Genomic DNA, 14210 nt, shown 5'->3' on the forward strand with positions numbered 1-14210 from the left:
CTCTCTAGGTGCTGGTAGCACCCCAACCCTTTGTTACAACCAAGTGTCTCTAGACATTGTCAAATGTCCCTGAGGGACAAAAACTACCCTCCTACGTCCTAGTTTCCCCCTCCCCCCCCACCCCAACTGAGAACTGCTGCAACAGAATAGAAGCCACCCTAAAATTGCAAAGCATGGGTATTTAACAAAGGGGGCCTGGGGTCAGAAAAGCTTTCTGGAGGAAGCAACTCTTTCACAGAGGCTTGAAAGGAAAATTCAGCCAGATAAAGTACATGAGCGAATGTGTATATTTGGTTTTATGTGTATCAAGAAGGCCTTCTGAGCTTGTGCAAAGACTCAGAGTTTATAAAGAGTACAATACATCTGTGGGAATAAAAGTGGTTTAGACTGCTTGGAGTGGGGAGGTATGTGTGAGAGGGACGTATGGAAAGTTCTAGGCACCTGCAGAGGAATGCAGGTGTCTGGTCATGACAGGATGCGAGACTGTGATCAGAAAAGGCAAACCTTTGGGGAAGAAGGAGTTCAGTTTTGACTGCGTTAAAATTTGAGTTGCCTGAGGGACATCCAGGTGAAGAGGTCCAAGAGAAAGTTAGATTTCTGTTTCCAGAACATAAGGACCTGACTCAGGCCAAAGAATAAATCTTATCTACATACAGAAGCCAGATGTGTGGATGAAATGACCCAGGGAGACTGTGGAGTTCCAGGAAGGAGGAGCCCACAGACCAGACAGTAACAACATGGACAGAAGGGAGTGAAAACAAGGGTGCTCGTGATGCCTCAGAGGACAAATGAGAGAATTTCTTGAACATGACATAAAGATCAAGTAAGATAAGAAGTGAGACACTCCACTGGAGGTGGCAGTTGGGAAGACATAGTGGCCCTTGTGAGAGCCAACTTACTGGCGTGTTCTTATATTGGGGCTGGAGTGAATGTGATGGGATCAAGGAGAGACAGTTTCAAGAAATTTGCATGGGAGGGTTAAGTGACAAACACACCCAGAGTCAAAAACATTTAATTGAAGGTGGGTAGGGGTGGGTAAGAGGAATTGAAGCATGAGTTGTGACTTCAGGTTAGTGGTGGATGCTGCTTACAGGCTCTGTTCTTGTTCCTGGCTCTCTGAGTCTCCTGGGTATTTATATTCAGCTGTCTCACAGAATTTCTGAATGTAAGCACAACTGGACTGTTTTCACCTCTTCACAATATGCCACATGCTGCAAGGTGACTTTATTTGTCTATGGTATGTCCTCTCAACAAAGAATCAGCATTAATACCTGATTCGTTCTGCACTAACATTACAGAGCTCCCTTTAAAACAATGATTCTAATCATTTAAAAGCAAGAATTCAAAACAATAAGCCATCTTATCAAGCTCTAAAAATATATTTACATTAAGTGGGCTTATAAAATCTTCCCTTGAATTGAAAGGTTTTGATCCAGCAGTCTCGAATAATTGACTCATGAGAGGCGAATGCTGAAGGGATGATAGAGACCTTTGTCTTTCCTCACCCCTCATCCATTCGGTGATTTTAGATAGATCACTTCACTCATGTCTTATAGTTCTTTCCCTTCCACTCCATAGCCACCGCTGTCACCTTCATCACCTCTCCCCCATGCCTCTGTGATAACCTCCCGACTGCATTTCTTGCTTCTAATCTTGCCCTCTCCAAGTCTTTGCCATATTTTGCTAGAGAAGTCTTCCCAGAAGACATATATGAACATTGACAAAGTCTACTTAGAACTATGCCATGGCTTCTCACAAAGCCCAGAATTGTGTGTCATGTAAAGCCTTTTCCATTTGTTCCAGCCATCCCTTGTATATGCCATCTCTTACGCCCATGCCAGCAGTGTAGGACCTCTATTAGGTCCTAAGGCTTTATGCTGACTTACTCCTACAGGCCTCTGCTCTTATGCCTTCTATTTTGTTCATCTGGACAGTAACATTCAAACTCTCAAGCATCTTCTCCGTAAAGTCTTTGTCAATCTCCTTTCCTTCTCCTAAACACAGATAGGACTAACTACTGCTCTCTTAGTATCTGTCCCAACAGTTTAAAAAAAATGCACCTCACACAAATTTCTGTAATAGTATCAAAACCACTTTCTTAAATACATTAGCTTTTACAGGTATCTTTCCTATTAAACTCTCAGCTCCTTGAAGACGAGGCTGCTTTTTACTTTTTCATGTCTTACTGCAACATGGCATATATCAGGAGCTCAGTAAATGTCTGATGAATGAATCCTGTCCAAGGTTCTATTATTGCCATTGAGGAAATAGGCCCAGAAAATATAAAATCAATTACCTCAGGCCACCCATCTAATGAGTGGCAGAGAGGGGAAAAGACACTGTAGATGCTGACTTTAAAGTAGGGCCCTTAGCATTACACGGGGATACCACCTCACCTGTTTGAAAAGAAGGCACACAGGGCCTCACTTTATAGGCTGCTAACTTGGTTGAACAAAGTTTTAGTATCACATATTTGAGTGAATATTTGATGAGAAAATAGTACTTTTTTCAGGTTGAGAGAGAAAGGAGGGACTGATAATTTTTAAATGATGTATTTTTTTCCCCTACTCTCCACCCCCCTCTACCTGGTTGACCAATTAGCATTGCTTAGATATTTTCAAAAAGTTCCAAATCTCTAAGTACATCCCAGCTGAAGACAAGCTAGGTTGCTACCACATTCTTCTCATTGACAGAAGGAAAAAGATCTCTCAGATTAAGAATTTACTATAAGTATTTCATACGTAAACAGCCAATAGTGGGTTGAAATTGTTTTTGCTTGTTTGTTTTCACTATTTCAAGGTAAGAATCAAAAAGAGAGAGCAATAAATTCTAGGCTCCCTTAAAATTATGTGACTATGTTGCTTTATATGAGGAGACTAAGCTTGTATGAGATTACAATTTTTTTTTCCTAAATGACCACAAAATAAGTAGGTTGTCCTTTTCATTCATGATCACAAATAAAAGAGAACATTTAACTGGCAAATGTGCTTTATTTGGAATGCTTTAATAGTTCTTAGTATATAACATTAATATGTAAAGGCCCTAAAGAGTCCATTAAAACTCCACAAAACAAGCTTCATTTTAATAATGCAGAGACTATGTGAGATGGAAGGCAATTTCTGCCATTTAGGTAACATAAGCTAAAAACAATTTCCCGAAAGAGCTGAAGCTTATAAGTAAAAGACACTTAAAATGCGCATGTCCTACAGATGGCAGAACTAAACAGCAGCCCCAAAAGCACAGGAAAAGGAGAAGATTAAAAAAATTCCCTCCAAACCCAGGCTTCTTTCAAGTCTTCTGCTCGAAAGAGGATCAAGGGTACTAATGAATATTCAACTTCTGGTTTCTTCTAATAATAAATTCCACTTCTAAATCTATGAAGTAAAAGAAACTTGCCCTCTGTTTAAGTTCTCTCAAAAGATAAAGTGGTTTTTCATATTCCTGTAGGAATTGACAGTGCTTGAATATGAAAAGACTTAACATACCCAGGCGAGGTCAAAAGTCAGGTGCCATTTTGTCAACGCCAGTTTCTAAGCACCACTGGAAAGGTGAGCACTTTGCAGGCTCTTTTCTCTGGATCAGGAAAACTTCCGATATAAAGAAATCCTGTTCTGCCTGGGCAAATTTTCATTTCAAAGAGGTAGAACGAATAAGGAAGATGATTTTTCTCATCTTTATATTGAACATCCCACAAGTCAAGACCCAGTCGTGCCATCATTCCTCATGCAAGCAGAGGTGTAGGGAGTGGTATCTGAGTTCTGTCAGACTTACCCACCATGATTACTAAAATCATCTTCCAATTTAGTCTTTTCTCTCTTGGGAAGGAGCCTCAGGCCATGAAAACCACTGATTCATCACCTGCCACATGACAGTGATTCTCTGAGCAGACATCCTGGGCTGGCATAATCTGTTTGACAGCCCTGAGGTCAGCCTGCCTAGTGACTGAAGAATCTTTTCTATCTTCAAATCTTATAGTGCACTGTCCTTCGTGTACCTGGATGATATTCCTGACCCACCATCAGTGGTGGTGAATCTGAAAAGCAAAATGTGATGATTCAGTAGAGCTGAGCTTTGAGGGCTATGCAAGGAGGAAACTGTCACAAAATGACAGAAACTCTTGAGAAATCCTGCCCAGTGCTGCAGGGAGAACTCTGTATTCGTCTGTACCTTAGGCTTTCAGAAACCTGCCCCCATCCAACTTGATACCTCCAGCCTCCCTGGTGTTCTTTCGTATTTTGGTCTCAGTTTTCAGGCAAATTTCTATTACCTGAAACAATTTCATATGTGGACTGGTTCCCCAATATTTACAGAGACAAAGAAGCACTAAATAATAAGCATACTCAAACACCTGGGGGAGAATTAAGGAAGACATGTCAGCTTTTATTTTGAGTTTTCTTGTTACTTTGCCTCTCAGACTTAATACCAGGAGGAAATAAAAACCATCATTACTCTCTAGCTGCTTATACAGAAGTGAATAGGGGGCTTAATTCTGGTCCAACTGCCTCAATTTCTGCTCATCAGCAGAGAGCCCAGGAATGAATGATCCAGCTTCTTGTCCATTCTCCCATCAGATCCAAACCAGGTAGAGGTGCCCATATGCACACAGTCCATAGGGAAAGGAGAGCAGCAGAGAAGAGAACAAAAGAAGACTGGGGAAAGGGAGAGCATGTATATATTTCTAAAGTGCTAACTAGGATGTTCTATTGGCACTTCTTTAATCCATAGCAATTTCCTGCACCCTAGAGACATGGAGAGAAATTGCAGTTCTCTCCCACCCCAATCAAAGTCCAGATTACATGTCTATTTCCTATTCGTATACACCCACTGACACAACCTGACACATGTAGAGTGTTTTACTACAGGGTCCCAGAATTTAGAAATAATTAACTAAGCCTCACTTTACCTTATTAGTTCCATGAATAAGAGGCAGACCGTCACTGAGACAACATCAGTTTAGTCCCTGGAATAAAAGCAAGTTTAGAACTGTGAAGCTTTTCCACTTCAGCAACAGGAGCTGATTCCTAGGGAAAGCTATGTAACAGGCCATTCTGAAAAAAAAGGATGTTACTGTGATGTGTATACCTACTGCTAGTGTGAGACCTAGTGTTGATCTGATTTTTCTTTTGTGTGAGGCAGATCTAATTATAGTCAGATATCCAATTTAACATTCATTAAACTGTCACCCCAAGGACCAAATTTCTAAAGGGGGAAAATTTAGCACAGTATAGTAGAAAGTGCATGTTTAAGCGGGGCTGGGTTAACAGCCTTGCTGTAGAATCTGTGTGTAACCCTGGAGAAGTCACCTTCACTCCCCCTGTAACCGGGAAATGATTATCTGTATCAGCAGATGATGCCCATCTCCCACGGTTGTTAGAACTGAGAGAGAGAGGGGGCAACCCTGGAGACAGACAACAGGGGTTTTACTTCAGTTTCTACAACCTCCGTAGACTGGCAAGTGAGTGAATCTCTCTGTGTCTCAGATCTCTCATCTGTAAGATGGGGATTATGTTAGAATTTGTTTCACAGTTGTTACATGAGACAATGTGCACATGGGGGTTAAGCCCAAAGCCTGGAGTCTGGGACTTGTACCTGCACCCATTTTACCCATTTTACCTGTGACTGCTGTTACTATTATTATCATTACCGCTGTTACTTTCCCGTCCAGAATGTGGTAGTGCTCAATAAATAGTGGCTTTATTTCTCCTTTTCAAATTCACATTCTGTCCCCCTTCTAAGAATTTTATATATTTAACATTACATAAATACTATTTGATCATTTCAGCTTTTCCTTTAGATAAATATTTTACCTGACACACTTACTGATGATGACTGATGGTAACAATCTTAGAAAGTTAAGGTTTAATGAGACTTTAGAGAGTTTCTAATTATCCAGCTACTTATTATGAAGATAAAGTGTCTCAGTCCCAAAGTGGCTCATTCTCTACAATTATAACAAAATATAAATACATCCTTTATATATACTTCTTTAATATAAAAGGTATATTTATATATGTGAATTTATACACATACACATGCATACACATGTGTATGTATATACATACACATATATATCCATATATATTCAAATTCATAAACTCTTTGTAATCATATGAAACTGTTTTATCCTAGTAGATTTTATTCTTTTCATCGTACATTCCCTATTTATTCTGCACAATTTAAAATGCTCACTTAGTCCTTTTGATATTATTTGTATAGTGTGGTTTCAAAATGAACTTTTTCAGCTTCCCAGCGGTTCTTGGATTAAGGAAAATGTGAACATTTTTATTAGATGTTTTACTTTGAGTAGAACACATTCTTCGTTGACTGGGAAAATACAGACAGCAGTTAAAGGGCTTAGAGTGATATGACCCCCAAGCAGACAGTCGGAACCAGCGGGATGCAGGGGGTTGGTCCGGCTACTATTTCTTTTCCTACACACCTTGTTAAAGACTTTGTACGATAATCATCCCTAGAAAGTTGCTCCCCCAGTGAAGTTTAACTTAATCCCTTCTAAGCAGGGCTAATTGCTTAGAAGCGTCCCAAGACTGTTCTGCCCAAATGGTGACCTCAGTACCTGGAAGGACTTTAGGGTGGGGAGTAAAGCCCCTGGTCCTTATCGTTCTGCTTTGGCTTATCCATCGCTCTGCCTACTTAACACCAAGACTGGATTCTCCTTAGGGGTTCACGTAGATTCTCTGGTCCTCATATATTGGACATGATGGAATGTGTGGGCTGGCCTCAATAGATAGACGGAGGCACAGGCAGAGCCTTTCAGTGATTTATCAAGTGTCATAGCTGTTAGGCTGAACCCAAGGTCTCCCTCCAGATCCATTCTGTAAGGTCACTTGGACCCCAAGGTCTCTTCTCCTCCAGCGACTCTAAGTATCAGCTCATTTTCTTTATCTTCAGTGGAAAACAAAGCTCAGAGCCTGTCCCAGGGTCCATAATGAGAAAATGTTGTGGTGTTAGCAGTAGTGTGATTAGTTTTTAGAACAAATTGGGCAGGAACAGTATCTTTTTAAAAACGAAATCACTGAAACCCATGTACTCCATTTATGAAGAACAAACAGTAATGAATCCCCTTAAAAATGAGACACTTATGAGACTGGCAGGTCTCTTCCTTTCCCTGCTTTCCCTCCCCTTTCAACTAACTTCTAGAAAACAGGTAAGTCTTCCAGCTGTGATGCAGCTAAGAGCTCTCAACACCCTGTTTCTCTAGTTGTTCACACGGGCAAACGTGAAGTCTTCTTGGGGAAAAAACAGTTTCCTGAAATAACTGCCACTTTATTAACTCATAACTGTAGCACTGGCCACTGTAATTTAATAGCCTCAGTGAGCTGGATGACTAAAACACACAATTCAGCCATACAGTCATAACACAGTCTCTACATTTTCATAGAACGCTTTACTTTGGCAATAAGTACACCTCATGAAAAAACTGAGAATGAAAGTATGACATTGTGATTAATCCTCTGTTATCCTTACAATAGCAGAACCCCACAGCAAATTTCATCCTGTAAAAGTGCTACTCTTTAGTAATTGGGGGAAAGAATACTGAACAAAAGTACCTTATAAGATTGTTGGACAATTTTTTTTACATTAAAAAACACTATAAAAATTCCTTTGGAATTACATCCTATTATTTCATGGTACAGACAGAGTCATTGCATTATGTTAAATATTAACAAGGTAACAAGATATTAAACTGAAAGTATATTGGTTCTAATTGAAAGCTGTATGTCTAAACTGCTTATGGAAGGTTTCTGATAGCTCTAATCACCAGATATTTCACTCCTCTGTCTTTCTTTAATTGATGGCAGGCTCTAATGGCTTCTCAAAAACCCCTACAACCTTATATTAAGTATATTATAAGTGAACACTGTGAATTCTCATATGGGAATACTGAGTATTACAACCTATTTAGGGATTCTAAAACCTAGGTCTTTGCAGTGAGGTTTATTTATTCAAACCACCATAAAAAATTACTGTTTCAAGGTGGGACAAAGGAAATAACTTGTCTGGAATTCAATTAAATTTCTCCAAAGTATTAATATTGCTTTCAATCATGATAGAAATGAATTACTTGCTATTGATGGAAATGAAAACCTGGTTTGGGGCAAGAAACATTTTCTTTAAACTATAATAAACACTGAAACATAACAGAAAATAGCCTTCAGAAATTATATATGAAATGAATATTAAACCGTCTGAAAAAGACACCACTCTCTTAATTTCATTCTGTTTGCTGAGTATTTTAAGTATTTTCCATTTAAATACTTTTTCTTTAACCCAAAATTATCAACAATAGTGTCCTTGAAATTTATTTTTACAAATCCATCATGAATACATTTTATTAAGTCTCCGCTTATATCCCTAAAATATAATTTCAGTAAGAGTTTTTCTTAGAAATACTAAAAAAATTATTGAATGGAAAATACCCTCTCATTTATTATAATTCAACAAGAGCCTAGGTAGTTCAATTTTCTTACAAATAAACAAAAACAACTGCTTAAATATTTGAAAAGACTCCCAAAAGATAACATAGTTCAGAAGAGAACACAGAGACCCCAGCACCAAGAAAGGCAATTCTTCTTTGCTGTTATTAATAAGACACTAACTTAACCTGGTTCTACTGAAATTTCAACTACCATCACTTTTTAAAGTTATACATTTTTATATACCATCCTTTAGCCCATCTTAGTTATAACTAGGGTGACCATGTAATTTATCATTCAAACCAGGAGAATTTCGAGAATGAAAGGAGAGGCTATTTATAGGTATAGATTGGGACTGTCCCAAGCAAACTGGGATAAATGTTCACCTTAGTTATAGCCATCTTCCTTCATGATCTTTCTCCTGTCATCAAGTTAAAGGAACACCCATGTAGCAGTCACCTTCTCCAAATTACAATTTCCACTTCCAGGACACATAAGCAATGGTGGGAGAGGGAGGGTTGGGAGTAAAACAACCAGGCATATTTCTTTCAACTTTGAAAAGGAAAAGCAGGCAAAAAAGGACAAAAAGACCAAAGAAAATAAGACAGGTTACTAGAAAAGGGCAAAAGGTTTAAAATGTCACGCTGCTGCCCCAGTTACTTGCTTCTTATTTTCCTTTGAGCCCTTAGCCTACTTACTAGTATAGATTAGTAGTTGGGTTTAGATTAATTTGTTATTGTTATTAAGCAGCTCTGATTTCAACCTAATTTGGCAGTAACATAAGTCTAACTAAATTTTAGACTAAGAGGTGGTTAATTCCATCAGGCTTCATTAACGAACAATGCTCAAAGCTATTGTAAAGGGTCCAGTGCTCTCAAATGATAGCTATGCCCATTCAGCCATCGTCAACTCATCAACATACACTTTATTAATACCTACTTTTTTGCGTATGTTACGGCAGAGAAGAGACTGTTCACCACTACTGGTTTCTAGTCTTCTTTGTGACCGCCTACATCTAAGCCCCAATGTTCTGAGTGTAAGTCACAGAAAATAATACCCTAACATATGACTTGAGCCAGCTAATGGCACTTGGCCTAAGGTTGATTCAGTTACTAAAACTACCATCATTGCTGTAAGCCCATTGTAAGCTGATGTTATTTTTGAACATTAGTAGTTTTGAAGCTAGTTCAGATAAAGAGGAGGTGCAATGCCAAAAAAAATGCTTGTTAAGTAGGACTCTTACCTCAGGACAACAATATCTTATACAAATCATGATACAAAGCCACTGTCCTAGGTGATATAGGTGAATTCTTATCATAACTTAAAAATGACTAGCAGACTGTAGATATATAATGTAATAAAGCAAATTTTATATAAGCACAAAATAAATGTTAATAAGAAATAATAACCTGATATTTATCTTCATTTAACATTGATCACTGAACGGACAACTTATACTATAAAAAGTGAACACTATTATTTAAAAAAAATTTTTAAACCTGAAATTAGAAAGATTCAAAGGAAAAATCATCCTTTAAGTATCTGATCTTTTGTTACAACTTCCAAAACAAAGAATTTGGTTTTCCTAAGTAAAATGGCTTTCCTAGGCCTTTGTAATTTAAATCATTAGGCCTCTGTGCCGGATGCTGTGGGTTGTTTAACAAGTGTGTCAATCACCTTTTAATATTCCTTCCTGGAAAGCTTAAAAACTATAATCCCTATAGAAACCATACAGATAACAGCATTTAAAAAACTCAGAACAAGACTTTTGCAAACAGCTTAGGAGTAGATGTAAAAATCTCTGGGAACCACTCTGTTCTCTCTTTTAAACTGTACGAATTAAATTCTTTAGACTCTTTTAGAGAATCTAGTTATTAATATCTGATTAGATTTCTATTGCTTCATAGCAAACTACCAACAAATTTTGGCTTAGAACAATACCCATTGATTATCTCATGGTTCCATAGGTCAGAAGTCTGAATGGGCTTGACAGAATTCTCTGCTTAGGATCTCACAAGGCCAAAATCAAGATGCTGAACAGACTGGACTCCTGTCCAGAGGCTCTCAGTCCTGTTCCATGGATTATTGGTTCTGCCATCTGAGTCAGCCTCCCTGTTTCATGAACAGTAGCATTTGTCTCCAGCTGAGCCATTTTATTAGTCTGCTTCCCATAAGTAGAATTGCAGTGTCCATCCAATAGCTCCCTTTCACTTTCCACTCTCCTGTTTCTTTCCATCCAAGTTGGTAGTGTCTCTGCTGATGTAATTTTCTTAAGAACTTCGTGGGTTTCTTCTAGATGACACAGCAAGGCTCTCCAGTAGAAATAAGTCACATTCACAATTTTTTCCTTTTTCTTTTTTTTTTAGATAATCCCTTCTCTGTCTTCGGCTCTTGCTGATCTAGCGGAGGACCATACAGATCCCTCAAGCCCACTAATTTTAATTGCGAAGGCCTATGATGCTTCACCTTCACCTAGATTGATCTTTCAATCTTTCAAAGGTTATGGCAAAGAGTTGTACAGCTATACACTTGGCTTTTTTCCCCTATGCTACACTTTCAGAGGCAATCTCTTAATTTTAGTTTCTTTTGTGATCTGAAAAGGCTGAGAATTTCCCAAATTATTATGCTCTGGTTCCTTTTCGTTTAACAGTTCTTTCAATTTATACCTCTCTTCTTGCATTTTACTCAAAGCAGCAAGAAACTGGCCACATCTTCAACACTTTGCTTGGAATTCTCCTCAACAAGATATCCCAGCTCATCTTTCACAAGTTCCATTATTTACATAATGGAAGAACACACTTCCTTTTAGCTTTGCCATTATGTAACAAAGGTCTCCATTCTTCTAGTTCCCAGTAATATGTTCCTCAGCTCCTACTGCACCCCCACCAGCAACATCTTTAATGTCCATATTTCTACTAAGAGTCTGTTTGAGGCAATCTAAGATTTTCTTTCATGTTCCTCAAAATTCTCCCAGTATCCAACCACTTCCTGATTCCAAAGCCACTCCTACATTTTAAAATTAATTGTTATGGCAGTACCCCACCTCCAGGTATCTAATCTGTCTCTTCAGAAAGATCCTATTTCCCTTATTCTTGTTCTTGTTTTTTTCTCAGTTCCTGTGTCTTTAACCACATCTGGTGTTAATATTTTTATGGTGGGTTTAGTGCATCATCTTACCTTAAAAAGTACAGCAACACTCTAACACACGTTCAGTAGTAGTCAGTATCTATAAAGTATATATTGCTATGTTTGTATTTTACAGGTACAATGTATATATTAAAACTTACATTGGATATGGACATAGCTTATTATGATGCTGGTGACTAAAAATGTGAAGTTGATCTGTATCCTTCATAGTTATCTTGCAAAAGTCAGTATTTCACTCTTGAAATTAAGCTTCCATTAGTCTTTCGTGTTTCTTGCATCACTTTTCCTGTTGGTACTCCATCTCAGCTTAACATACAACTGATGCACAGATATTTTTGTGCCCATCATTCACCGGTATTATTGATAAAAACTACAACCTAATACCTTTTTATTTTGCATTTGTGGCTTGGGAACAGTGGAATTTTTCAGGATAAAAATATGAAGTACATGTTCACGCCTTACAGTGAGGGGGAAATTGGATAGTTTTATTTCTTCATAGGTCATTTTTTTCTTGGTTTGAACTTCAAGTTCTAAGCTAAAGTGTCCTGATATAAAAAAAATTCAACATGCACAAAACTCTGAAAAGATTAATTCAACTTTTCACAGTGTGAAGAGGTAAAAATCATCTTCACTAGAGCTAAAGCACTGAAAATGTCAGTCCAAAGAAATAACCTTAAAAAAAATTCCAAGTTAGTGAAAAGAAAGATTTATAATACAGTTACCATGGTAACTGTAGTATACCCTGTTGCAAACTAGTATGTGGTCAGTAAAGTGCCCTTGTATTAGATTCTTTAGGATGAAAGACATTTTATAAATTCAAAATTAAGAACTCAAAAACATTATCAGTAAATCTTGAAATGCTTTCAAGAAGATATCTTAAAAATAAAGCCTACCCTAAAATCCATTAAAATGGGCTTGTTTTCTTGATATGCCTGAGACTACTTAAATGCCTTCTCTGCTTTGGCTGATTATCGAGCTCTGGTTCCTGTGCTTTGTAGTCTGCACCTGCTCCACTGTGGTGAGTGACACCCCCTTGGGTGCGGTATGGTCTGAGATTTTTTCATGAGTGATGCTAACTGTTGTTATATTATGGAGCTCACCAAAGAATCTTCCTCGTTCTATATTCTCCCCATCATGGCATGGGTCTATTGTACTTTGTTTTTAAGTGCCCAAAACATGTTAGGGCCTACCTTTGATGAATAAATCATTTGATATACTTGACTATGTCAAAGATGAAGTCCATCTGCAATATTCTAGTATGTGTTTATTAAAAATAAAACATGATGTATGGGGGGGTGGGAATATGCACATGGTACATCAAAAGCATGAGTATGAATTGTCTATTACACAGCATCATGATTTTGAATTTGAATTCCAAAAATATCATTAAGTTGTAATAGATGTCATAATAAATTCCATGTAATTAAGGCTCTGTCTGCATAACAACCAATATCATCTAATATCTAGTTGGAACTTAGAAAAATTAACCTTTAGAATTAGTGCTCATTCTCCTAAGAAGAGTTGAGCTAATTCTTATGGTTCAGAAACTTTACTTTGAAAAAAAAATACAAGCCTGTTTTTGGTACTCATTCTTTCAATAAGTTAGTGGGACACCATTGTATAAGCAACAGATTTTGACTTCAAATGCTTTTGTATTGAGAGTGTAAAGAAGGAAATAATTCCTGAGGACACTGTGGTGTAGAATTCTAAAATTTATGAGGAATCATGGTTTAATAATCATGACTTTGAGAAAGCACATTATTTGATAAAAGGTAGAAAATAAATGAGTAAAAGAAAGTTTTTATAATTGTATTAGTAAACATTGAGTGTGTGTGTGAGTGTGTGTGTGTGTGTGTGTGTGTGATCGGATAGCAGAACACATCCATAGGAATGAGTATTTAGATCTTTTTGAGTATCCAATAATTGACTTTTCCAACCGGCCGCCTTGCTATTATACATCCATCTTCTTTAGAATCACTTGAGTGATCTAATTACTGGTAAACTTATTTTTGGCTCAAAAAATACTCACCTTATGGAATTCAGAAACTGAGTTCTAGGAAGGCTAAGGGACTTGAAACTGTTTGAGTTTCAAAGCTGAGACTGAATTCAGATTTTCTGATTTTAAAAACCCAAGGTCTTCACTGCTTTATACATCTTAGTGCCAAGTTCATGTGGATGAAAGGTTTTTAAAAAAATTAAAATTAATAGCAACAAAGTGAGAATTCCTGATAAGCTTAAGCTTATATTGCACACTGTCCTATCAAAGAACATCCAAATGTTTAATTTCAACTAATTGCCAAAATTTCTCAGTCACAGCTGAACTAATGGGCAAAACTTAGAGAATTTCTTTTTAAACTTATATACCTAATATTTTTCCCAAATAATTTAAAAATAAGAATACTTTTATAGTATTGTATGAAACTATTTTCCCCTAAATTTTTTGTCTATTAAAATATCTCCATTAAAGGAGATTCTACATTATTTAAATATTACGGAATTATATGTCAGTACAGTGTTTTCCCCAAAGTGGATATCCAGTAAATACTTTGGATGACAAAACCAGCTCATATCTTAAATCACAAACAAGTATCCCAGTAGTGATGACATCAACCAACGGACTCTGTAGAA

The 14210-nt window shown here is 37.4% G+C and overlaps 1 protein-coding gene across 6 annotated transcripts in view; it reads right to left on the reverse strand.

Moving 5' to 3' along the window:
• ZNF385B (zinc finger protein 385B) overlaps positions 1-14210 on the reverse strand; it is a 367671-nt gene that overhangs the window by 118786 nt on the left and 234675 nt on the right. The gene's annotated exons all lie outside the window — the stretch shown is intronic.

Source organism: Vicugna pacos, chromosome 5 (genome assembly GCF_048564905.1).
Source record: "Vicugna pacos chromosome 5, VicPac4, whole genome shotgun sequence".
NCBI classification, from domain to species: domain Eukaryota; kingdom Metazoa; phylum Chordata; class Mammalia; order Artiodactyla; family Camelidae; genus Vicugna; species Vicugna pacos.